Consider the following 24032-nt stretch of genomic DNA (forward strand, 5'->3'; position numbering starts at 1 on the left):
CCACGCTTTTCTAAACTTTCTCCTTTCAACACCTTGCTCTCCCTTAAGTACTATGGCTCTAAATATTGAAAAATATACTTCACCTTCCAGTCCCTTGCTAATTAAATGCCGAAAAAACTGTTGAGATTTTTTTCGTTGGGTTTTGGATCAAGTCTGTTCTTTAGAGCGTTGGCCCCTCGGCATGATACTGTACCTTGATGTGGTCCGGGGGCTTTTCCACCAAAGCAGTATTACAGTGATTATATCACAGAAACTTGGGATATGAATATTTTCTTTTTAGTTAAGCTACATTGTGATCAATTTTAGTACTTAACTTGGCGACCTTTATTATCCACTGCCATGGTCAAATAATATACAATGTGGGTTTAGGGCCCAATTCTCTCTGCAAGCAAATTTCTTATTCTCTCATATACACTATCAATCTCTCATTCCAAACATACAAACGTGGCCTACACGATAACACAAACCTGGTCACAAATACGAACGCCCGCGTTCTCGCCAATATTCAAACATCCCGATTGATTAGGTGAATGTTGGAACCTAAGAACCTAAGCTCGCGTAATCATAAATCGGTCACGTCGGGAAGTCTCCGCCCTTGATCCTAGCAGCCCAAATTCATGCCTTTAGTTGGACCAATAGAAGTAGAAACTAGATAGGACGTCCACGCGCTGTCATTGAAGAATACGCGAACATGCGAATGGCCACACGCTTACAAAAATAATGTGTCCACGCGAAGTTACATACTAGCACACGCGACAAAAACGTCCACATACAAACGCTCGAGTCCTTCGCGATCATCCACGCACGACCACACTCACGATCTCGTAAAAAGTATAGCACCCCGGTGAGTAAGTGAATGGTTTAGCACTTTTAAATTAACAATCCCGGTCTCGAGAGTGAACCTCCAAATGCCCGTGTTCACGCGATCATGCATCGGTTTCGTCCGGAATCCCCTATTCTAGGCCCTAGTAGCATAAGTCCAATGCCGTCAGGTGGACCAATCAAAAATATAATGCTCATATTCACTAAACTACATAAAAATCGAATGTATACACACAAAGTCACATACACGCGACAAACAAATATAAAAATGCTTGAGCCCTTCGCGACCATCCACGCAACCTATACTCGCGCTCTTCCAGACATTATAACATCTCGGTGATAATATGAACGTCTCAGCACTTGTAATCACTCAAATGCAGTCTTAAGCGTGAACCTACAGTCCCCCGCTCTCGCGCATTCATGAGTCGTTCACGTCCTGAAGTCTCTATCCTCGATTCCAGAAGTCTAGATCCATGCCTTAATTGAATCATTTAGCTCTACAGCTCCAGTAAGACAACGCTCGAAAAAAATCCGCACATTATTAATACTCAATAACAATACTAACTCTTCTTTTTATTTTATTTTTATTTATTTTCGGTCTCATGCGTTATATTCTTGTGATGACCTTTTCGAGCTCATACATCCAAGAAGAGCAACATTGCTGCCAACAATGATTCTTCTCTGCCATCAGACGTCGCCAGGTTTTAGAACAATTGAGATGTATTCTCATACTCGATGGAATCAGATAAGTAGGAACGATCAACAAACTGCAAGTAGTACACGTTTCTTATCTTAACAAATACAATAATATTCGTATTAAAATATTATTTACAGGCTCCACATATATCTCAACACAAACAAATACACAAATGCTTGACAGGTGACTGGGCCAAGTGCATTCACTCGTAGGACCTATCATTTCGATGATCGCCTCGATTCCACGAAACCAGTGCACAAGTAAACTGACATAAGCTAGTCTCATCTGGTGAATGCATGTAATCTGAAAACCCCAGACACGAGAGGACGAGACGGACAGACTGGACTCGACGAGGCCTAGTTTAGAGTTTTTGGGCATTCTGCAATGCACGGTTAGTGACCTAAAAAAGAAACATTCGGCATGTTATTTTTCCTTTTATTACTATATCTTAAGTTAGGTTCATACTCATACTCACTAACACAATCAATTGCATATTCTCTCATATACACTCACATCCAAAACGCACAAACGCCCCTAACTTTCGCGATAACACAAACCTGGTCAAAACGCGAATTTACATTACAATTTCAATCATCCACACACACCTACGCTCGCAATTTCGCCAACAATAAAACACCCCCTTACTTAAGTGAACTTTTCAGCACCTATAACTCTACAACCGCGGTCGCAAGCATTAACCCACCACTCGCGCGATCATAGACCGGCTACGTTCGGAATTCTCTACTCTCGACTCATGCCTTCAGTTGGACCAATCAAGAATGATGCTCATATTCGCCAGACAACACGCTCCTCTACCATACACTAAAAATTAATTATCATATTCACGGTCCGCGCGCGATCGTTCAAGAATACACGTGAATATGCGAATGGCCACACGAATCTAAAATCGAATCTATGCACGCAAAGTTAGAGACACGCTAGCATTCAAATGCTCGAGCCTTTGGCGATCACACTATTACACAATTAGTAAACGCCCCCGCTAACCCAGACAGATATGCACTCCTGGACTCGAACGCTAAAAACCACACCTTCCACGCATACACCACCCAGGACTGAACATTAGATTCATACATACAAAGCAACAAGTAATAATTACAGGTATTCGTCTGGCAACCGGGGGAAGTACATCTCAAACGCAGAACTTATCATTTCAATGATGGCCTTGGATCTGCGTTGCCTGTGTTCAAGGCACCATAGCTTTGTCCGTCAGGTCAAGGATGTATGAAACCCGCTAGCCACCACCCTCGGCCCTACCTGCCCATAAAGGGATAAAAAAGTTTGTTCTTTAGAGCGTTGGCGTAGCTCGTTGTATTTGTGTTTTCAGTCACAATAGCTGTGGCCTCGGGGAAAGTGACATTGCGAGTTATTTGATTTTTATGTTTTCCTCCTTCGGTGTTAAAATCGCTCATTTTCGATATTTGGCCGAGTGGTTATCACCGCAGTTTCCGCTTTCGTTTGGAAGTTGGCAGGGGTTTCGCTGGATTCACGTGTCCCACTGCAGTTACGACATTTTGCTTGGTAGTTTAACGTTCCGTTGCTGTGCCCAAAGCGTCCGCAGGTATGATCCGGAAAAGGGCAGAATTAGTAAGGGAGTGTTTGGCACTTCATCCACAGACTAACAGACATAACACTCGAAAACAATGCTTCGCCCGCTTTAACGGTCATTTTAAACATATTTGTAGTTAGGACTGTGGCCACATTTTTAATTATGGCGCCACTGACATATGAACAAGCATATGGGGGATAGACCACTAGTAAAAAATCGTTCCCAAACCTGAGGGGTAACCCACCAGTAAATGAGTGTTTGGGACCGTGAATAAAAGGTGTAGTAAGTGTTCTGGGAAAATTACCGGTTCGATATTTTTTGAGAAAATTCCCTCATAGTGTTTTGTTTATTAGTCTGTATTTTATCTTCCCGTAGATTAGTGATGCTTCGCACCACTATCAGATTATGTTCCTTTAGCTCTTGAGGAGATCGTCCGGCCTCCTGCCGATCGTGTCAAGGTCATCCTTTGTACTATGTTCTGCACAATTGCTTTATTCCGATGAGTCCATTGAGAGCTCGTTGAGATGTCGTACCACTCCGTATCTTGTTTCCTTTGCATCTTGGCCAGCATAAATTAATTAAATCGGATCAGTACCGAGGACATTTCAAACTGATTTTAAAATTAAGAAGATTTGGACAGAAATCGGTCGTCGTTTTGGATGATCAGTGATTTCCAACACATACTTGGAATGATCGTTTATTTAGGAAATTGCGTAGGACATGGAATATGTGTCCCTATTCAGCACGTTGTGTAATTACGCTGGATATCCAGGTGCGGTTGTATGTTGTATCCTTTTCTTTGAGTGCGTGGATCAGTTGCTGAAGTTTTTGGCTAAATTCAGAACGTCTTCGATTCTCCGATTCTTAAACACCATCTCTATGCATTTGTTCCGTCAGCATGGAAATCCCTTGGTTTTTTCCTATTGAGGTTATCCCAGCAAAAGACCTAGAATTGTTTCCTTGTTCGTTGAAGCTCCATACAGCAGGGTACGAGCAGCCTTGATTAACGCGAATCTTTTGGATCTCGGACTCCTTTTGATTTGGTTTCGATTGGTTATTTTGTGATTATCATCATCGCATCGGTTGCAGAAAGCTGACAGGTGCCGCAAATCGTCTTTGTCATTGGCATCGAATTTTCGTATGATCAAAAGCCCAGCATCGGTAACGTAGCATCGGAGCTAGGTGAATAATCTGATTTTGCATCGCTAACACCCAAACAATATAATCCGGGGCGGCTGTCCCTTCGATGTTTATGTAGTTCCGTCTAGAAGCTGTTCATGGTTAATAGTTTTCTCACATGTTTCGGGGTTCGCACCGTCAATGCTCTCGTATGCGTACCTACCCATCTTTTTGGTATGGCTTTCGCTTAGTGACAGGATTTCCATATTCATTAATTTTCATGAAGGAGTTCGAAAATTTCGAGTTTATACATTATTAATTAAATGAATTTTTGCTTTCAATGGTATTATACACTGGTAAAGATACAGAATTGATCATCAACAAGCACAAAGTTTCGTCAATATAATTGAATCTACTAATGGAATTTTCTTATTCAATTTTTTTTCCATTATGTATTCGTCCTAATAAGGACCGTTTGCTGATAACTGTATTGTGATTCAGGTTGAGGATCCTATAAATCGATTCGAACCTTGCCGCCACGGCTAATACACGCGGTATAAACCAGCAATTCGCCGTCTTGCTTCTGTTATGCTTGTGCCATCATCGCTGAAAACTGTGAACAACAAAATCCTTCCAATACACGCAGACAAACGCTCCCATTCCGTGGCTCATGTCAAATGAGAGATGTAACGGCTATCCTGCCAGCAGCAGCAGCAGCGATAATCAATATATCAAGCAATAAAATGTGTAGGACTCTTATGAGTTTCAAATTTGTGAAAATTGTATATGTATTCCCTATTTTTGCAGATTTACGAATTTCTCAATAATGTACTAATAGTAAACATAAACAAATAAATGTAGTATTACTTTTTACTGGCAATTGTCTGTCTGAATCGATTGGTGTTCACATCGTTTAAATCCATCAACAATTAACTAAACGTAAGCAAAAAAATCGTCTGTTTTTTTTACATTTTCACGCTGTTTTTACAAAAACACGAATTTTTCAATAGTGTACAGCGGAAATACCAATTTGAAGTAGCAATCAATTTTTAAGTTGGTCCTTTTTTAATCACTCAGTATTAACAATTAACGCTTAAAATTATGCCACATTTTCGTGACGCGGAACATGTGAATTTACTTCTTGTCGGTAGCGATTTTTATTCGAGGCAGCTTTCTTGGCAGGTGTGGTAGGCCTTCTTTGACTTAGGGGTCTTCGGCTTGTTCGCTGCAGCCTTCGAGGGTTTGATGACCGTCTGCTTAGTGGGAGCTGCTACCGCCTTTGCAGGGGCAGCTTTGGCCTTCTTCTCAGCCGGTTTTTCAACCAAAGTCTTTGGCTTTTTGGCCTTCTCACCACCAACGGTTTTCTTCTTCTCGGGTGGTAGCCGATTTCGGTTCCCCAATAAAAAGAAATTATACACGAACTTTATCCCATATAATCCAACGATTCCACATATTGTTTGGATTATACCCTGAACAGGTCGTTAGGCTCTTGGATCATAAGATGTTTATTAGGGTTTCTTTTCGGTCTTCTTTGGCAGCAGAATGGCCTGGATGATAGGCAACACACCACCCTGGGAAATAGTCGGAGAGCAATTCGTTCAGCTCTTCATCATTTCGAATGACCAGCTGCAGATGACGGGGGATGATCCTGGTTTATTTGTTATCACGGGCAGCGTTTACTGCCAGCTCCAAAACTTTGGCGGCAAAATATTCCATCACTGCTGCCAGGTAGACGGGTGCTCCTTCACTGACACGCTCGGCGTAATGACCCTTTCTCAGCAAACGATGGATTCGACTGACATGACGTGCTGGTCTATCCAGCACGAGTGTAACACACGAATGATGCCGCACTCGCATACAACCCCTGGTTTTATACTGGGCTCAGTTTACGTTCTAAGCCAAAGGGGACCGGCCTTCGAACAAAAATAGTTTACTTCTATCGCCAAAGAAAAGGATCTAGTTTGGCTCGCTTGTAATCAAATTGTACGAACCAATCATGGTGCAGATAATAACTGCTTTCGCAAAATCCATTATTTCCGTTATTTTCAGTAATTGTACTTTCTACAGAATTAGTTACAAAATTGGTGTACATATTTCTAATCAGATAGTGCAAAAATCTAGTGCTTTCATTCAGTACAACAGCAGATATTCACGTTCAAAATCTCAGGAAAAATTCTGGCTGAAAATTTTTAAACGATGCCCCTATATTGGAACGTTAGAAGTATTTTACTTCAAAATGTTTTCACAACATTCCAAATGTCTTCAAAATGAAGACATACTTCCACATCTGGCATAGCTGATCGACAGGGATGAAATGCAATGTACTTAGCTTTAAGGGGCCAATTTCTTTGTTTTACATTTTAAATTTCCTAATACTGGGGGATTACAGAAAGAAGTATTTCTTTTATAATGAAACTAAGAAAATTGTACAGCTAGTGAGAACTTCACCATTGAAAAATGTGTTTAGTTCGTGCTATCGTGAGGGGACGCGGTGCGGTAATCTTCTCTTCCGGGACGGAACTGGGATAAACCTTCTTGGCGAGATCGAATATCTTGGCGAGATGCATATTTCAAGCTCTCGTTAGTACTGTTTCGGTTTCGCATAGGCCGGGCCGTGCTCCAAAGAGTGCTCATAGATATTTCTCTCGTTCGTCCATCAACGAACTGGCGCCAGTAACTACGTTTCTTGGCTTCCATCAAATTCATCATTTGCGTTTCTAACGTCGCGTACTGTCGATAGCTAACGGGTAACCCGTCGTCCCAGAAGGTCTTATACGCGATGGTCTTCTCCACATACACATACAGCACTCTTTGTCCCACCATAGGTTGGGAGACCATCCGCGAGAGTTCGCGTCTGGTACACGTTAAGTCTGAACTTGGGTACCGATTTCGAGATTTTGCCGGATACCGCGGACGAGTATGCTCTCCCAATCAATATTTCGTGTGAGGTCATACGAAACATTAATTTTATTCGGTGGCGCTGAACTGTTAATAATAGTAATTACGATTTACAAATGGCCATTGCCGAGGGGATTAAGGATTAGCTTCCACATGCAATCTAACCGCAGTGATGTCGACCAGAGGGATAAGTCTAAGGCGCTCGGAAAGCCGGAATCACCACACGGTATACTTCGTAGATTGCAGACTGACGACTCTCATTTCCACCCAGACTACTTGAGTAGCATTGTTTGGGAATAACAATTGATCAAGTCCAAGCAAGAATTCCACCTGAGAACCACCATTGCGGGCCACGATCATCTTTACCGTAGCTTGGGATACGAGAAAGGAAGTGTTGATGTGGTACTTACTTAACGGAAGGCCCCGACTCAGTGACACTCCCATAAGTACCACAGATTGGGTAGTGGGTGGGTTGTTAGTCAGGATTCGCTTCAAGCAAGCGATGCGACTGAGAATATATTTTCGTGCATAACAAGTTTGAATAGTTTGTTGACTGTAGGATACGTAAGTGTTCTAGATGTGAAGGCGTTTAAACTCTGGGTAACCGTTTATCGAGACTTTGTTTAAACGTTAAGTCACGGTAAACTTCCACACTAAGCATATGCGACGTTAAAACTCATTGAATGAGCTAGTTTTTTTTTTGTTTTTTTGTCCCTCATAAATTGCCTATCTGAGTGTTTTATTTTATCGACTATTGTAACTGTATCAGCATCTGTGTGATATGGTCACATATGTTGCTGATTCGCACGGTATCGGCAGCTTTAACCCAAAGCTGCGACGATGGATCCCCATCACGGTAAATTCTATTTTTACCATTTTTTTGTTAATTATTTTTTTGTTAACGACCTATTGAGTCAATTTGTCAACTGTTGTTACGGCTTTTAATTAGCAAGGGACTGGAAGTTGAAGTATATTTTTCAATATTAATATTGACTTAACTTTATGTCGGTTCCGATAGCATGAAGTAACAAGTTACTTTACGCTTGTCCGGACATGCCGTAGACTCAGGTGATTCGCATTTCTATGCCAAGATCCAAGATCCTGACTCCTACGGTAGCAGACAAAGGGTTAAGTCGCCGGTAAACTCTAAGCTTGCTCATATGACCCCTTCCACGCTTTTCTAAACTTTCTCCCTTCAACTCCTTGCTCTCCCTTGAGTACCGTAAACCGGGGTAACATTGATCACTTTTCGAAGTAATGATTGCATATTTTTAGACGCAACACATTTTTTTCAAGTTTAATATTTTCAAACCATGTACTGCTGTAAGAAGAACAAGATTGGATGGTTTTACCTAAAATTGTCCGCTTACAGATATTTTTCCAAAAATAATTTCAAGTTGAAGTCCGTTTTCGTATTCCGGGATGACTTTGATAACCTGCATGTTCACCCACATTAAGTTATTGATGTCAATCTTTTTCATTCAAATGTTTGTTTAAAATAATTCTGGAAAGATACATATTGTTAAATAAATGTTAATTGGTAGTATTCAAAGTATTCAATGTACTGTAAAATTCGAGTAACCAAAATTCATATAATTTGTGATTCTGAAAACCTTTAAAACTGCTAAAATTGTTTTATGTCAGTGCTTTATCAATGTACAAAATGTTTCATCGATTTTAACACGTTGGAATATTGAACAATAAAAAAAGTAGCGAATATTAGCTTAAAAAATTTGAAATAATTGCCAACTAGTTTCACAAAAAAATGTATTTAAAATGAACAAACTCTTTAAAGTAAATTTGGTGCATCCCAATCTAAAGGAAAATAAAATCTCGCTTGTAATTTATTACTCTTGCTCAAATCTGAGATTTATTTGTTTTATAAAAAATGAACACTTTACGAAGCTTCGTAAAAACAAAATAAAGCCAATTTCGGGTTTTTGTCGTTTTTGTACCCAAAAGCCGAACAAAATACTCAAAAAGTATAACAAACCAGTATTTCATAACTATAGAGTAAAAATAATTTCAAATTAAAATGATTCGGTAGACTATTCTGGTTTAATAAGCGATCTACGAAAATAGTTTCGAGTGATCAAAGTCACCCCGATGATCAAAGTCACCCCGGTTTACGGTACTATGGCTCTTAATATTGAAAAATATACTTCACCTTCCAGTCCCTCTGCCGTAACAACAATTGACAAATTGACTCATTAGGTCGTTAACAAAAAAATGGTATTGTGGACCATTCATAAATTATGTCACGCAAAGATTGCCCAATACTAACTAACTTGCTCTCATATTACCTCGGTCTTTATCCCTTTGGTCTAATACGAACCAAATAATTTCAGTTTTTCCTTTTTTTGGAGGAGAACAATACTGCCAACAATGCTGCACGTAAAAGTGTCCATGTTTTTTGGAATTTCTTATATACAATCGTGCGTAAAACGGCCGATTGCGTCAAAGCGTATGACGTGCTCCCCTTCACATTTATGTCACTATTTGTCATAGCTCTTCCTCCTAATAGTGTGGCAGAATTTATAAATGGTACTTTATAGGTATTATCACAGTCCTCAACTAATAGGATATCCAATTATTCTGTAGGTCTAAATAAGCACAACTTTGCCAAAGAAAGTATGGCACTAAATGTTAACGCAGACAAAATATTCGGCCACAGCCCTAATTAGTCAAAATCCCACAAGCTATATGATCCCTACTATGCTGGTACCGCACAGTAGAAACCCGCGTAGCAGGAGACCCGACTGTATTCTGGTGATGAAACAGCTGGAGCTGGATGTAGCTTCCTTTGCTGCACACCGCATTACTCTGTCAATCGCCCGGTTCGGGACATACGCTGTTGCGAGCCACTCCTAAATGGAGAACAAACGCTGTTCGGTTTCCCCTTCCTTTCCTGTTGTAAATATACGACAAAATATTCCACATAGTACCTGGTACCGCAGTTGGCGCCGTGACAAGTATATTCACGTCAAATAACTCTGAGGTAAAGTACATACGACAAAGGTACATACATTGAAGGAGTCTTACGCAGAGGATACATACTATAGAAATTCAAAAAAGCGTAAAAACTTTTTAAACTATTTGCCACGAAAACGACTCAAGTGTACTACATTATTAAATACAAATAAACTCGTCCTTGTGCGATACTTATGCTATTCAATAATACCGTTGCAGCTATATCAAAGCCGGAAATATCCTGCTGACCGAACGGGGCGTAGACAAGCTAGCCGATGGGGATAGAGCAGCTATCAAATGCCCTGCCAATAGTTTTGGAGGATGATTTTTACAGGATGGCCCCGGAAGTGATTCAAGCGACGTATGAAGGACAGTATGATGGCAAGGTGGATCACTCGGAATTTCCTGTATCGAACTGATGGAACGGAAACCTCCCTACTTCAACATGAATGAAATGTCGGCGTTGTATCACATTGCGCAAAATGAGGCCCACGTTGCAGGTAAATGTGCGACATCCACTGGATGCTTTGAAGTTGATCTGATGATTGTTTTTCCTTACTTTAGGCTATGGACTGGGCAGATGTATTCCGCAGTTTGTTTTTTATTTGAAGAAATCCTCAGTAGAGTGACCAAACTCTAATAAACTGTAAACTCATTCATTAAGAACTAGGATACGATCACCAAATGTGTTAATTGATTTGATAGCATGGTAAGTTATCGTTATGTACGATCCGCGGTACATAATATTTTTTTTTAATCATTACAGAACGAAAGCTGCCGTTAGAAAATTGGACAATCTGAACTACAGGAAGATGAAAAAAATTAATGGTCGACTCTTGCGAAACGTAAGTAACGTCGGCGACGCGGACACACCGGACGAGCGAAGCGGTGACAACAGTAGCAAAAATAGCAGTATCACCTCAGAACATTCACTACACTCGATGGACCAGCATGGCGGAATTATACGGAATGCTTCAAAGCATCGGTTGCCAGGATCCGGGTTGCCACCAATGCACAACAGCAGTATGAACATCTCTAGTAGTCGGAACGGTTTGATAACTGACGATGGTATTGGTCGGATGGGTTTCGGAATTAGTGGAGGCAAGTAGAAGTTATTCTGATTCCGGGAGCATCAGTGCCCAAGGTACGGGTTACCAAAACTTGTTTAGCCCCGTTGTATCTTATCACCATTCACATCATAATCACGTGTCTCAAGCGACTGCTAATGATTTTGCCGAAAATGGTGCCAATAACTTTGCTACCATTAGAACGACCAGTATTGTGAAGAAGCAGCAAAAGAAAAATATGCAAGATTTGTTTGACTATCGTATTAAAAATGGTTGTGTTGATTAACTTTTTTTATCTTGTTAGCGTAAATTAGCGTTGGTGAAACAAGAGAAAACATGTAAAATGGAAATGGAGCAGCATAAAGTAGCTCTAGACCATGAATATGATCTGCTATTATATAATGTTATTAGAGAACTAGAGAAATTATCGGTATTTAGCACAATGGTGTAACAGATGCTTCAATCCAGGCTAAACATCAGCAAGAAATTGAACGCAGGACGAAGCAAAAAAACGTTGTGAGAAACAACTTTACAAAGAAATATTGGCACCACATGAAGGAAACTGGAAGGCATTTGATTTGCATAAAAAAGAATACAAAGCGAATAAGGAACGCTGGAAGTGCGAACTGTCGATGGACGAGTCTACTACCAAGCGACAATGTTAGGCTGCTTTAGAGTACGTCTTTTAAAGACGAATGTGCCTTGACAGTTGATCAAATTATTTGTACTTCTCCGTTTTCTCTAGCATTAAAAAGAATGACATGAAGCAAGCGAAGACTAAAGAAGAGCAACAAATGCTGCGGATACTAAACAACTACATCGAGCTAGAAATGCGCAAATTCCGGAGGAAAAAGATTATGCTTTTGCACGAGCTGCACAGAGATTTACGTTCACTTTGATCTGATGGACTCAACTGCTTTAACACCATGGCCATTGTTTGATTTTGTTTGCAACGAGAATTGAGCAAGAAGCAGCAGGTGATATCTTAAAAACACGAGAGCGAGCTACGTACATGGACCGGGTCGCACGGGAGCTGATGGTGAAGCATGCGCTAGCGCTCAAGTAGCAACCCAAAAGTCTGAAGGTAAACTAAAACGTGTAAAACTTAAGTATAAGAAACTGAATGTTCAAGTCCTGCCGAAAACGCCTAAAAATGAGCAAAAAGCTGTGATAAAGCCATTGAAAGAAGAAAAACATCGCAAGTTAACGGTGATCAGGTGAGTACTAGCTGAGATTAGCACCAGCGTTAGTAATTGACACATTGTTTTTCTTCAATAGGAAGGAACAAAGTATTGCCGATATCGTGCAGAAGCAAAGCTTACGACTCTATGTAAGTCAGGAAGTCGAAGGACCGGCTGCAGTATGAATTGAACACTCTTGGCACTTACCAGAGTAAGAACCGCGTGCAAGCAGAAGCTCAGCGGGATCGTGAATGAGTTCAATCGGTTTCTGGCGGACAATATTAACGTGTTCAATTTTTTTTTCAATTCGTTTATTTGATAAGGCAGGTTTGCGTTAGTTTAAAGGTGCCAATTTTGTTTTGTTTTACATTTTAAATTACTTAAAACTAGGGGCTTACATATTGATTTTTGAAATTAAACTAAGGCTAATTTATAGCTATACATATACACAGGGGGGTAGTATAATTTTCGTAAGATTAGAGGGGTCATTTAGTTTTTATGGCAATATGGTTTGACATTTTTAGCAATGAGATTATTGGAGCAAATAATGTTTAACTAAGGGGGAAAATTTTTACGACTATCTTAAAAGTAGAAATAATTAGAGGGCGTGATTAAATTTTGTAAAGATTCGGAGACATTAATTAGAGTTATTTTATGTGGTAGTAGAGTTGGGCATTTTCAACGAGATCATATAATATAATAGTTAAAACTAGAAAAGGCAAGAAGAGCTAAATGCTTCATGAAGATATTTGGGGGGAAGGGGTGTTATTTCTGTGTATAAGAGTCAGGGGAAGTAGGGTGGACAAACATGGCAGGGGGAGAACATTATTTCAGTTTCAGACTTCGGGAGATCAACGGATGGATTGCAGAATCAGGGTGGTCTTCATCAGGAAGAATCATGTACTGGGACGCCGGGTGGTCGTTCTCGAGATGGCAGGGGTTTCTCCAGACGATTTCGTAGTGCGGCTCAGATGTTGATCGGCTACATTTCGAGTTGTGCGTGTGATGTTCGTGCTTTAGGTCCCGTGTTTGTTGGCTCATTCGACAGGGATGTTTTGTGTCGCCTTGGAGTCGCATCAAACCATCGTGGGTGTATGGTACAGGTGGAAGAGAGCGCTTCTGAGAATGATAAGGACAAAGGGGCAGTTAAAGTTGGATATTGATGGTTTTTATGAAGGTGTATATAAGGGACATATAGAGGACATCGCGGCTTGCCAACACATCTCGAACCAGGACGTTGGGTGGTCTTCCTCGGGCCCGGAGGGTGTCCATAAGCCGAGACCTGGCGGAACTGTACTCGGTGCACGCCCAGACTATGTGCTCTATATCGTGATAACCGTCGCCACAAGCGCAGATACCACTCTCCACGAGCCCAATACGTCGGAGATGTGCATCCAGCGTGTAATGGTTCGCCATGAGTCGGGACATCACACGAATGAAGTCACGACCCACATCCATCCCCTTGAACCAAGGTTTCGTCGATACCTTAGGGACTATCGAATGTAGCCACCTTCCTAGCTCCCCATTGCTCCACGAGGTTTGCCAACTTTCGAGGGTTCTCTGATGAGTAATACTGAAAAATTCGTGGAAGCAAATTGGTCTTTCAAAAACGTCACCTTCAATGGCACCCACCTTAGCTAAGGAGTCCGCCTTCTCATTGCCCGGAATGGAGCAATGAGAAGGGACCCACACCAAGGTAATCTGGAAAGATTTGTCAGATAAAGCACTCAGTAGCTCCCGTATTTTCCCCAAAAAATACGAGGAATGCTTTCCATGTTTCATCGAGCGAATAGCGTCAATAGAACTCAGACTATCCGAGACGATGAAGTAATGGTCTGCGGGTAATGTGTCAATGACTCCAAGGGTATACTGAATAGCAGCTAGTTCTGCGGCGTAAACTGAAGCAGGGTCACTGAGTTTGTAGGAGGCGGTGAACTTTTGATTGAAAATACCGAAGCCAGTGGACCCTTCGAGGTTTGATCCGTCAGTATAAAACATTTTAGAACAGTCGACTTCTCGGAATTTATTATAAAAAATATTTGGAACCACTTGTGGGCGTATATGGTCCGGAATTCCAATAATCTCATCTTTCATGGATGTGTCGAAGAAAACAGTAGATTCAGAAGTATTTATGAAATGCACACGGTTGGGATTGTAAGAAGAAGGATTAATATTTTGCGCCATGTAGTCAAAGTACCCTGTAAAACGGGTCTGAGAATTGAGCTCAACAAGCCTTTCGAAATTTTCAATCACCAACGGGTTCAAGATATCGCATCGAATGAGCAATCGATATGAGAGTTCCCAAAATCGATTTTTCAGCGGGAGAACGCCCGACAGGACTTCGAGACTCATCGTATGGGTCGACTGCATGCACCCTAAGGCGATACGCAAACAACGATACTGAATTCTTTCGAGTTTGATGAAATGTATGTTCGCGGCGGATCGAAAGCAGAAGCATCCGTATTCCAGTACCGACAGTATCGTTGTTTGATACAACCTAATTAGGTCTCCTGGGTGGGCACCCCACCACGTTCCGGTTATTGTACGAAGAAAGTTGATCCTTTGCTGGCATTTCTGTTTCAGATACCGAATATGGCATCCCCAAGTACCTTTCGAGTCGAACCAGATCCCTAGATATTTTACTGTGAAGACCTGAGCTATAGTTTGACCCATTAATAGAAGCTGTAGTTGTGCTGGTTCACGCTTCCTAGAAAATACAACTAGCTCAGTTTTCTCCGTGGAGAATTCGATACCCAGCTTAATAGCCCATGCAGACAAATTGTCCAAGGTATTCTGTAATGGTCCTTGTAGATCGACAGCTTTGGGTCCCGTAACAGACACCACGCCATCGTCTGCAAGTTGTCTTAACGTGCAGGAATTGTCAAGACATTCATCAATGTCGTTGACGTAGAAATTGTATAACAGGGGGCTTAGACATGAGCCCTGGGGAAGGCCCATGTAGCTAAATCGTGATGTCGATAAGTCACCATGCGAAAAATGCATGTGCTTTTCCGACAACAAGTTTAGTAAAAAGTTGTTTAAAGTCGCTGAAAGACCATGCTGGTGCAGCTTCTCTGAAAGAATGTTGATAGAAACTGAATCAAAAGCCCCCTTTATATCTAGGAACACTGATGCCATCTGCTCTTTACTAGCATAGGCCATTTGAATTTCGGTTGAGAGCAACGCAAGACAATCATTCGTCCCTTTGCCTTTGCGAAAGCCAAATTGTGTATCTGACAGTAAGCCATTTGCTTCGACCCAATTGTCGAGGCGGGATAGGATCATTTTCTCGAACAACTTCCGGATACAAGATAGCATTGCGATCGGTCGATACGAATTGTGGTCGGAGGCTGGTTTTCCTGGTTTTTGGATGGCGATGACCTTCACTTGCCTCCAATCGTGTGGGACAATGTTAGCCTCAAGAAACTTATTAAATAAGTTCAACAAGCGTCTCTTGGCAGAGTCTGGCAGATTCTTCAACAAGTTGAATTTGATTCTGTCTGGCCCTGGAGCTTTATTGTTACACGACAAGAGAGCAAGTGAGAACTCCACCATCGAAAAAGGTGTTTCGTTCGCGTTATCGTGACGGGACGCTGCGCGGTAGATCTTCTGTGCCGTGGCGGAATCCGGACAAACCTTCTTGGCGAAATCGAATATCCAACGGTTTGAATATTCCACGCTCTCATTAGTACTGTTGGGTTCTTGACGTTACCTTGATGGGGTCTTCGATAGCGGTGAGTGGCGGATGTCCCAGAACCAACATCGATTGGGTAGGCACAGACGTACGGAGAAGGGGCATGCAACCAACATGCAAATCCTCGCAGCCGTACTTGGATGAAGTGGGAATCTTCCCAACCGGTGCCGAAACGTGAACCAGGGCACAAAAGTTCTCTCCAGGAACACAACGCACTTGTTACACTAACACAATTTTATTACCGAACAAACTAATTTATTTTAAGCGGACAAACAAACTGCATGCTGACATTTATTCTTAACTTAATTTGTATCTTAATTTCTATATCACAAATATACAATTTTACGTGCGGGACTCGCGCCCATTTGAGTGTGACCTAGGTGAGGTAGATTTCCAGACTGGCGCAATCCTCCAGAGCAAGTCATCGGTCGACCACAGCAGCACGATCAAGATCACTCACTCTCCTGCGATGTTTTTGATACCGAGTTATAACAAGAGAGCCTCGCCTATCCGCCTTCCTTATCGCACCCGTTATCAGGTAGATGGTGATGACGATGATGATACCGATCTCGCTCAGCCTGCTGTGTAGTGTGATGTATCCTTCCTTCATTCCCCGTTCTATTTCGGATTAATTTGTTGATCGGTGTACGCATGATGATGGTATTGGCGAGATGACGATCAAGTTTTAGACAGGATGGTTATGCAGGGTTGTAGTGCTCGGGGTGCTCTTGTTTGCGAACATCCTCACCCACCCAGAAATATCGTAGATTTCTGAAAATGAAAAAAAAATCCTCTTCGATAGGACAGGAATAAGGAAAGGGTGCTAGGATTGCTGATGGTGGACTTCTGTTGGCTGTATGTCGTCGTTGTCATCCGAAATAGGTAACAGACAAAGCTTTTCAACCGGACGAGTTAGCATTCCAGTAGCGGTTTTCAGTGTAACTACTCGCACGGTTCCATCGTCGCCAGGGTGAGTTTGCACGATTCTACCCATTTTCCATCGCATTGGAGGTTGATTATCATCTTTAATAACGACTAGTTTTCCAATGTCGATACGAACAGCCGGTTTCCATCGTTTGGTTCTGCCTTGAAGTTGACACAGATATTCTCTGCGACACCTTTTCCAGAAGTTCTGCAGTCTTTGTTGGGTTAACTGCCATTGGGTGAGACGATTCATTGGAATGCTTGATAAATCTGGATCGGGAACAGCGTGGAGAGATTCTCCAATCAGAAAATGTGCGGGGGTTAGTGGCTGCAGATCATTCGGATCATCAGACATGGGTGTGAGCGGGCGAGAATTCAGGCATCCTTCAACTTGGACTAATAGCGTGTTCATGTCCTCTGGGGACACAGGAGTTTCGCCTACCACCTTTAGCAGATGAATTTTTGCTGATCGGACTGCGGCCTCCCAAATACCGCCAAAATGTGGCGCACTCGGCGGGCTAAAGTGCCATTGGATCCCTTCCTTGGCTAATTGCTTGGACACAATGTCGTTATGATGGCTATCTTTAAGCAATCTCAGGAATTCTTGCAGTTTATTGCGAGCGCCGACAAAATTAGTGCCGTTGTCGGAATATATATCCGTACATCGTCCTCTTCTGGCAACAAAACGCCGTAGTGCCTGTAGAAATCGATCTGTGGATAAATCTGTGACCAATTCGAGATGCACTGCCTTGGTACACAGACACACGAATATAGCAACGTAAGCCTTAACTGCCGTACGCCTTGGAGCTGGTCTCACATAGAGGGGTCCAAAGTAGTCGACACCTGTGCGAGAAAATGGACGGGATACGGTGACCCGTGAAGCTGGTAGATCCCCCATAAACTGCTGTACGGTCGATGGTTTCGATCGGAAGCATATATGACACTGATGGATAATGTGCCGAACTACACTCCTGCCTCCCAGCGGCCAAAATCGAAGCCTAACAACTCCCAACAGCAACTGTGGTCCAGCGTGCAGAAGTCGTTCATGGTAATACCGTAACAGCAAGCGTGTAAATATGTGCCGAGGGGGTAAAACGGCCGGATGTTTGTTGTTTTCAGACTCCATCGAATGCTTTAAACGACCGCCAAGTCTGATCAACTGGTCTTGGGAGACAAACGGATTAAACCATCGAAGCGGCGAGCTCTTGGAAACCGCATTTTCCTTGGAGAGCGCCTTCCATTCCTCAACGAACACCTCCCTCTGAACCAATCGAACCAGAGTGTTTTCCGCCTCCTTTAGCTCTTCAGTAGACAGGAACGTAGGGGCTTTTCTATCCTTCCGCGGGGTTCGTAGAAGTTTAATCAGACGCAGCCAGTAGGCAGTTCGACGAAGAAGGTCACTGTACGACGAAAATTTGCCAAGGTATAATTGGTTGAATTCGGCGATTGTTGAAACCGTTCCAGCTAGCACCGTGTGTCGTTTCTCCTCGTCTCCCTCATCTGTCAGTAGATTATCTGGTAAGAGAGGCCTATGCTCTTCCGTCTTCTCTAACCAGCTCGGTCCTTGCCACCAAAACGTATTCAGAACGATGTCATTTGGCGAAATCCCTCTCGAAACAAGATCTGCCGGATTCTGGATACCAGGTACGTGACTCCATCTTGATCCTTGTGTAATGGACTGTATTTTTGCCACTCGGTTGGCGACGAAGGTGGTCCAGGTCGTTGGATTAGCCGCAAGCCAACGCAGGACGCAGGTTGAATCCGTCCAGAAATATGATTTTACCGTGATTTTTATTGACTTGTCCACCTTTTCGTAGAGTTGTGCTGCTAAAAGTGCACCACACAACTCCAGCCGAGGAATCGTCTGACATTTTAAGGGGGCAACCCTTGATTTTGAGGTCAAAAGCCTAACCTTTACCTCCCCGACCGCATTCTCACTCCTGAGATACAGACATGCTCCGTATGCCTTCTCCGAGGCATCCGAAAAACAATGGATCTCCACAGATACCGTGTCTGTGATGATAACACAGCGGTCGATACGGATTTCATTGAACAGTGGAAGTTGCTCGTGATACTTTTTCCAGACCTCACCCACCGTTGGAGGTAACGGCTGGTCCCAATCTAGTCGTTGGTCATTTTCGTCTCGCAACGTCCACAGCAGCTGCATGAAGATCTTCGCTGTAGTGATAGCAGCGCCCAACAGGCCTAATGGGTCGAACAGTGTAGCAATCACCGAAAGCACGCACCGTTTGGTAAGAGGAACTTCTGTGTTCAAATTGGGGATGGTGAATTGAAACCTAAGTGTGTCGGTTACTGGCATCCAGGTCAGTCCCAAGGTTTTTATCGAAGGGTCTGGATCCAAAACAATGCCTTCAGGTGATCGGATGGCAAGCTCTTCCTCCTCGATCCCGTTCAGTACATCGGGACAGTTCGACGCCCACTTCCGTAGACGAAATCCTCCGCTTGACGTCATTGCTTCTAACTGCACTCGCAAATCAATTGCTGTTTTTACCTCGTCTGCTCCTGTGATGACGTCATCCATATAGGTATCCTCGATGGCTGCCTTGGCCGCTAGTGGATACCGCTCCTCCTCATCCAGTGCTAATTGTTTTAGCGTTCTGGTGGCCAAAAATGGCGCTGGCTTAGTACCGTATGTCACCGTGTTGAGCTCGTAGGTGGATATCTCCTCGGCAGACGAGTTTCGCCAGAGAATACACTGCAACGGTCGATCTTCTGGGCAAACATTGATTTGTCGGAACATCTTTTCCACGTCGGACACGAGCATGATTTGTTTTGTCCGACTGCGTAGGATAATGGAACGGAGGTCCTCCTGTATCACCGGCCCCACCAGTAACACGTCGTTCAATGATAGTCCGGAAGAAGTCTTGCAGGAACCGTCGAATACCACCCGTACCTTGGTAGTGGTACTGGAATCCTTTACCACTGGATGGTGTGGCAAATAGCACCGTTTAACCGAATCTGTAGCAACTTCTTCGACCTTCCGCATATGACCTAGATGCAGGTACTCCTTCATAAAATCAGTGTACTGCTTCCGTAGATTTTCGTCCCTAGCCAACCTACGCTCGGTTCCTTGAAGACGTCGGAGTGCGATGTCCCTTGACTCGCCCAACCTTGAGATAGCGTCTTCATCCTTAGGTAGGGAGACTGTGTACCGACCGGTTTCATCCCTTTTAACCGTGTTCAGAAACAACTCTTCGCAGCGTTTCTCTTCCAGCGAAAATGTGTTGCCAGACTCGACTTCCTCACAAGACCAAAATCGAGACATCAGCGCGTCCAAATCCTCCGTTGTCGACATATTGCAGTTGATGTGCAGTGATCGACTAGGAACCGAAAATCCTCCGCATACGACCCAGCCGAATACGGAATCATTAAGAGTCGGTAATTGTTCGCCCAGGGAAATTCTCCTTCCGGTTTCGAAGAAATCGAAAAACGCTTCGATCCCGAGTACAAGATCCACCACCTTAGATTCGAAAAATGCAGGATCTGCCAACTGGATATTGTCCGGAATTGCCCACTTATCGGTGTTAATAGTGGTGGTCGGAAGGTTGACCGTTACCTTTGGGAGGACTAGGAAGCTCAACTCTCTTGAGTATTGAGAAACCCGGGACCGTAAAACCGCTTGTATCCTGTGTTTGACCTTGGTAGCTGCTTGTCCAATTCCGACGACAGAAATATCCACTCGATTTCGAGTTACCTTCATGCGCTGACTTAATCGCTCAGTCACGAAGTTGCTTTCCGATCCCGAATCTAACAGCGCACGCGCCGGAAACCGATTGCCATCGTCGTCCTCGATCACGACGATTGCTGTAGCCAGAAGAACCTGGGATGAATACTGGTGAGCCGCACCAGCAACCAAAACTTCTGTGGCTGCCACGTTAGCCACTTGGGATGAAGTATTTGATGATTCAGTGGGAACAGAAGGCTTGTTGCTCCTAGCAACTGCCGCAACCTTCGTGTCCTTATCCGTATCCCTCTCTGACTTGAAGCACACAAGAGTATGATGCCGACCCTTGCAGCTCCGGCAAGAGTATTTGGATTGGCACTCTTTTGCTTGGTGTCCCGTTCTGAAGCAATTCCGGCAGAGGGAATGAGTTTTCAAAAGGCCGTCCCTCTCCGTAACTTCCATGCGCTGGAATGCACTGCAATGGTAAAGCGGATGATTTGCTGAGCAAGCTACACAGCGTCCTCCAGACATATGGGTTGAACTGTAACTTGTCTTCACTGGTGGAAGCCTTTGCTTCGCTTGAATTTGCTGCTGCTGCTGCTGCTGAGCACCCCTAGTGTCAGCAGACTTGGTTGGCAAGCAATCCAAAACCTGGAGTCTACGCCGCAAGAAGTCAAACAGATCTGCAAGTGTATCTGTCTCCTTCATAGCTGAGAACTCTTCCCAACCCCTCCGAGTGATCGGATCCAATCGTGTAGTGAGGATGTTGACCAGCAAAAGATCCTTGTAGTCGGCTGACTGAATGATCTGGTCAAGAGTCTGCACAATTCTCTCAAAACCTTCAATGAGAACGTGCAGATCGGCAACGGATTCCTTAGGAAGGGTGGGAAGGTTGAAGAGTGCTTGCACCTGCCGTTTCTTCAGCTGCTTACTGTTGTTGTACCGCTTCAACAGCAAGTCCCATGCCACCTGATAGTTGGCCTTAGTAATCTGAATCGGATCGATCAGACTCTTGGGTTCTCCTTGTAAGCATCCCTTCAGGTAGTGGAACTTCTCCACTTCAGGAAGATCCGGTTTCCAGTGGATGAGCGAGGTGAACAGATCCCGAAAACTCAGCCATTCGTCTATATCGCCGTTAAAAGTCTGCAGCTTAATCTGTGGTAGACGGACGTGATCGATACCGCCCCGCATTGACGAATCACCAGCTCGGAGGGACTGCTCCAGCAGATTCGGCTCCTGCAGCTCCTTGGCCTTGTCCATAAGGAAGGACTTGACCTCGTAGTACCGGTCACTGAACTCCATACGCTCCTTTTCCCAAGAGTTCCCTTCAGCATTGTAGTCGTCATGGGAAAAGATTTCAACCAAAGTTTCACTGAAACCTTCCCAAAGCTCGTCTAACTTACACAGGCGTACATCGACATCAGTAGCGGTATGGGATTCCTTGAACACCTGCACAAACCGCCAGATGTCATTGAAGGACAATTGGATCTCCTTCATCCGTGCCGTCAATGCCCTCATCGACGGTGGCTTCTTGGAAGTTGTAGTGCCGGCAGCAGGCATTGTATTTCGTCACGGGAAATTGGAAGAAAGAGAGGTGGTGTAGTGCTCCGCAAGGTGACCTAGCTTCGCTAGGCATATACTGTATTATTTTACCCGACAGAAAGGTAACTGTACTCCAGTACAGTGAATAATCCTTGCGGTGTTGCACAAACTATAGTCCAATGCAGGTAAGCTCGATCGAAATTTTAGGCAGCAAAGAGGAAAGCAATTGGTGTAATATCCAAAATGTCGGCTTCGGCCGGGCATATACTGTGGCAACTCACCCAGAGAAACCAGCAGCGGCGAGAAATCCCAGCGAAGACACCTCAAAATTCTCAGAATAATGATAATTGTTGCTTAACAGGCGATATAAGCTCAGCAAAGTGATCCAAATGCAGGAAAGGCTCGAACGACAAAATATAAAACAGCGAAGAGGAAATGGATGTGGTGTAATAACCAAATATGGTCGGCTTCGGCCGGGCATATACTGTGGCAACTCACCCAGAGAAACCAGCAGCGGCACCAAAGACCCGGCGCCGACAATCGATCCAATAACCAAAATCAATCGAAGATATGAATAGCCCGATGGGCAATCAGGGCTCAGTAAAATTGGTGGTAAAGTCGAAGAGGATAGAATTCCAATTAAAATGTGTATTTTCTGTAATCCTAGCTTCGGCAGTATACTAAAATGTTCACTCACCAAAGCAAAACTGTTGTGAAGCTCCCTTTTCTTGCCAGCAATCATCCGATGAATGGTTTGTCCAGCAAACTGCAGCTGATACAGCAGCGTAATGCGTCGAAAGTCACTAAGTGCTGTGATGATCCTTGGGAAAACGATATGCAAGCGAAAAATTCCTCCAGCACATCAGCAGGGCAGTATGGTGTAACACCGAATTATCTCCGTGAAATTCGATGATCCTCGGTTGCCACCAGCACAATGGCGAAAGCAGATGACAATGGCGCCAAACCAGGATTAGCGAATCGGCTTCCCTTGCCGTTTAAATGTTGGTCACGTAGCCAGAGAAACGTCGGAATGTTTGCGTTAGTATATTGGAGGGTTGCTTCGACTGGACATACACTGAACTTTTAATATTTACCTCGGAAGGAAAATGTTGCGCCGGTCCAGCGATCCAGAGATATGATGAGAAAGGTCCTTTCCAGTTCCAGGAAAATCCGAATATTGGTGATCCAAAAGTCCGGGCGATGCAGTAAGTATCATGCAATAACCCACTTGCGATTTAGCATGCAGAAATGACCAAATTCCGTTCAGCAGGTGATAAAGTCCAAGCCAACCTCTACCGCGATGGCGTATCAAACCCAAGCGACGCCTTGCTCAAAGCGCGATGGAGTATTTCAATAGCCTATTGTTGAAAGTGCGATGGCGTCCTGAAGCGTCGGGTCACCCAGTAGCGTCAGCCCTGTGCTAACGATTGGGAATACCGGGATGCGAATATGGTCCAGCATCCGGCTCGAAGGACCAAAATGTTGGGTTCTTGACGTTACCTTGATGGGGTCTTCGATGCGGTGAGTGGCGGATGTCCCAGAACCAACATCGATTGGGTAGGCACAGACGTACGGAGAAGGGGCATGCAACCAACATGCAAATCCTCGCAGCCGTACTTGGATGAAGTGGGAATCTTCCCAACCGGTGCCGAAACGTGAACCAGGGCACAAAAGTTCTCTCCAGGAACACAACGCACTTGTTACACTAACACAATTTTATTACCGAACAAACTAATTTATTTTAAGCGGACAAACAAACTGCATGCTGACATTTATTCTTAACTTAATTTGTATCTTAATTTCTATATCACAAATAAACAATTTTACGTGCGGGACTCGCGCCCATTTGAGTGTGACCTAGGTGAG

At 43.6% G+C, this 24032-nt stretch overlaps 1 protein-coding gene and 1 long non-coding RNA gene across 5 annotated transcripts in view; one reads left to right on the forward strand and one right to left on the reverse strand.

Moving 5' to 3' along the window:
- LOC131688660 (endoplasmic reticulum-Golgi intermediate compartment protein 3) overlaps window positions 1–24032 on the reverse strand; it is a 46010-nt gene that overhangs the window by 7860 nt on the left and 14118 nt on the right. The window lies entirely within an intron of this gene.
- On the forward strand, window positions 1529–13100 carry LOC131688662 (uncharacterized). Its single transcript, XR_009305276.1, has 6 exons — window positions 1529–1910; window positions 10293–10573; window positions 10638–10782; window positions 10840–11816; window positions 11886–12357; window positions 12419–13100. It is a non-coding gene; the product is annotated as an uncharacterized LOC131688662 (long non-coding RNA).

Source organism: Topomyia yanbarensis, chromosome 3 (genome assembly GCF_030247195.1).
Source record: "Topomyia yanbarensis strain Yona2022 chromosome 3, ASM3024719v1, whole genome shotgun sequence".
Taxonomy (NCBI): Eukaryota; Metazoa; Arthropoda; class Insecta; order Diptera; family Culicidae; genus Topomyia; species Topomyia yanbarensis.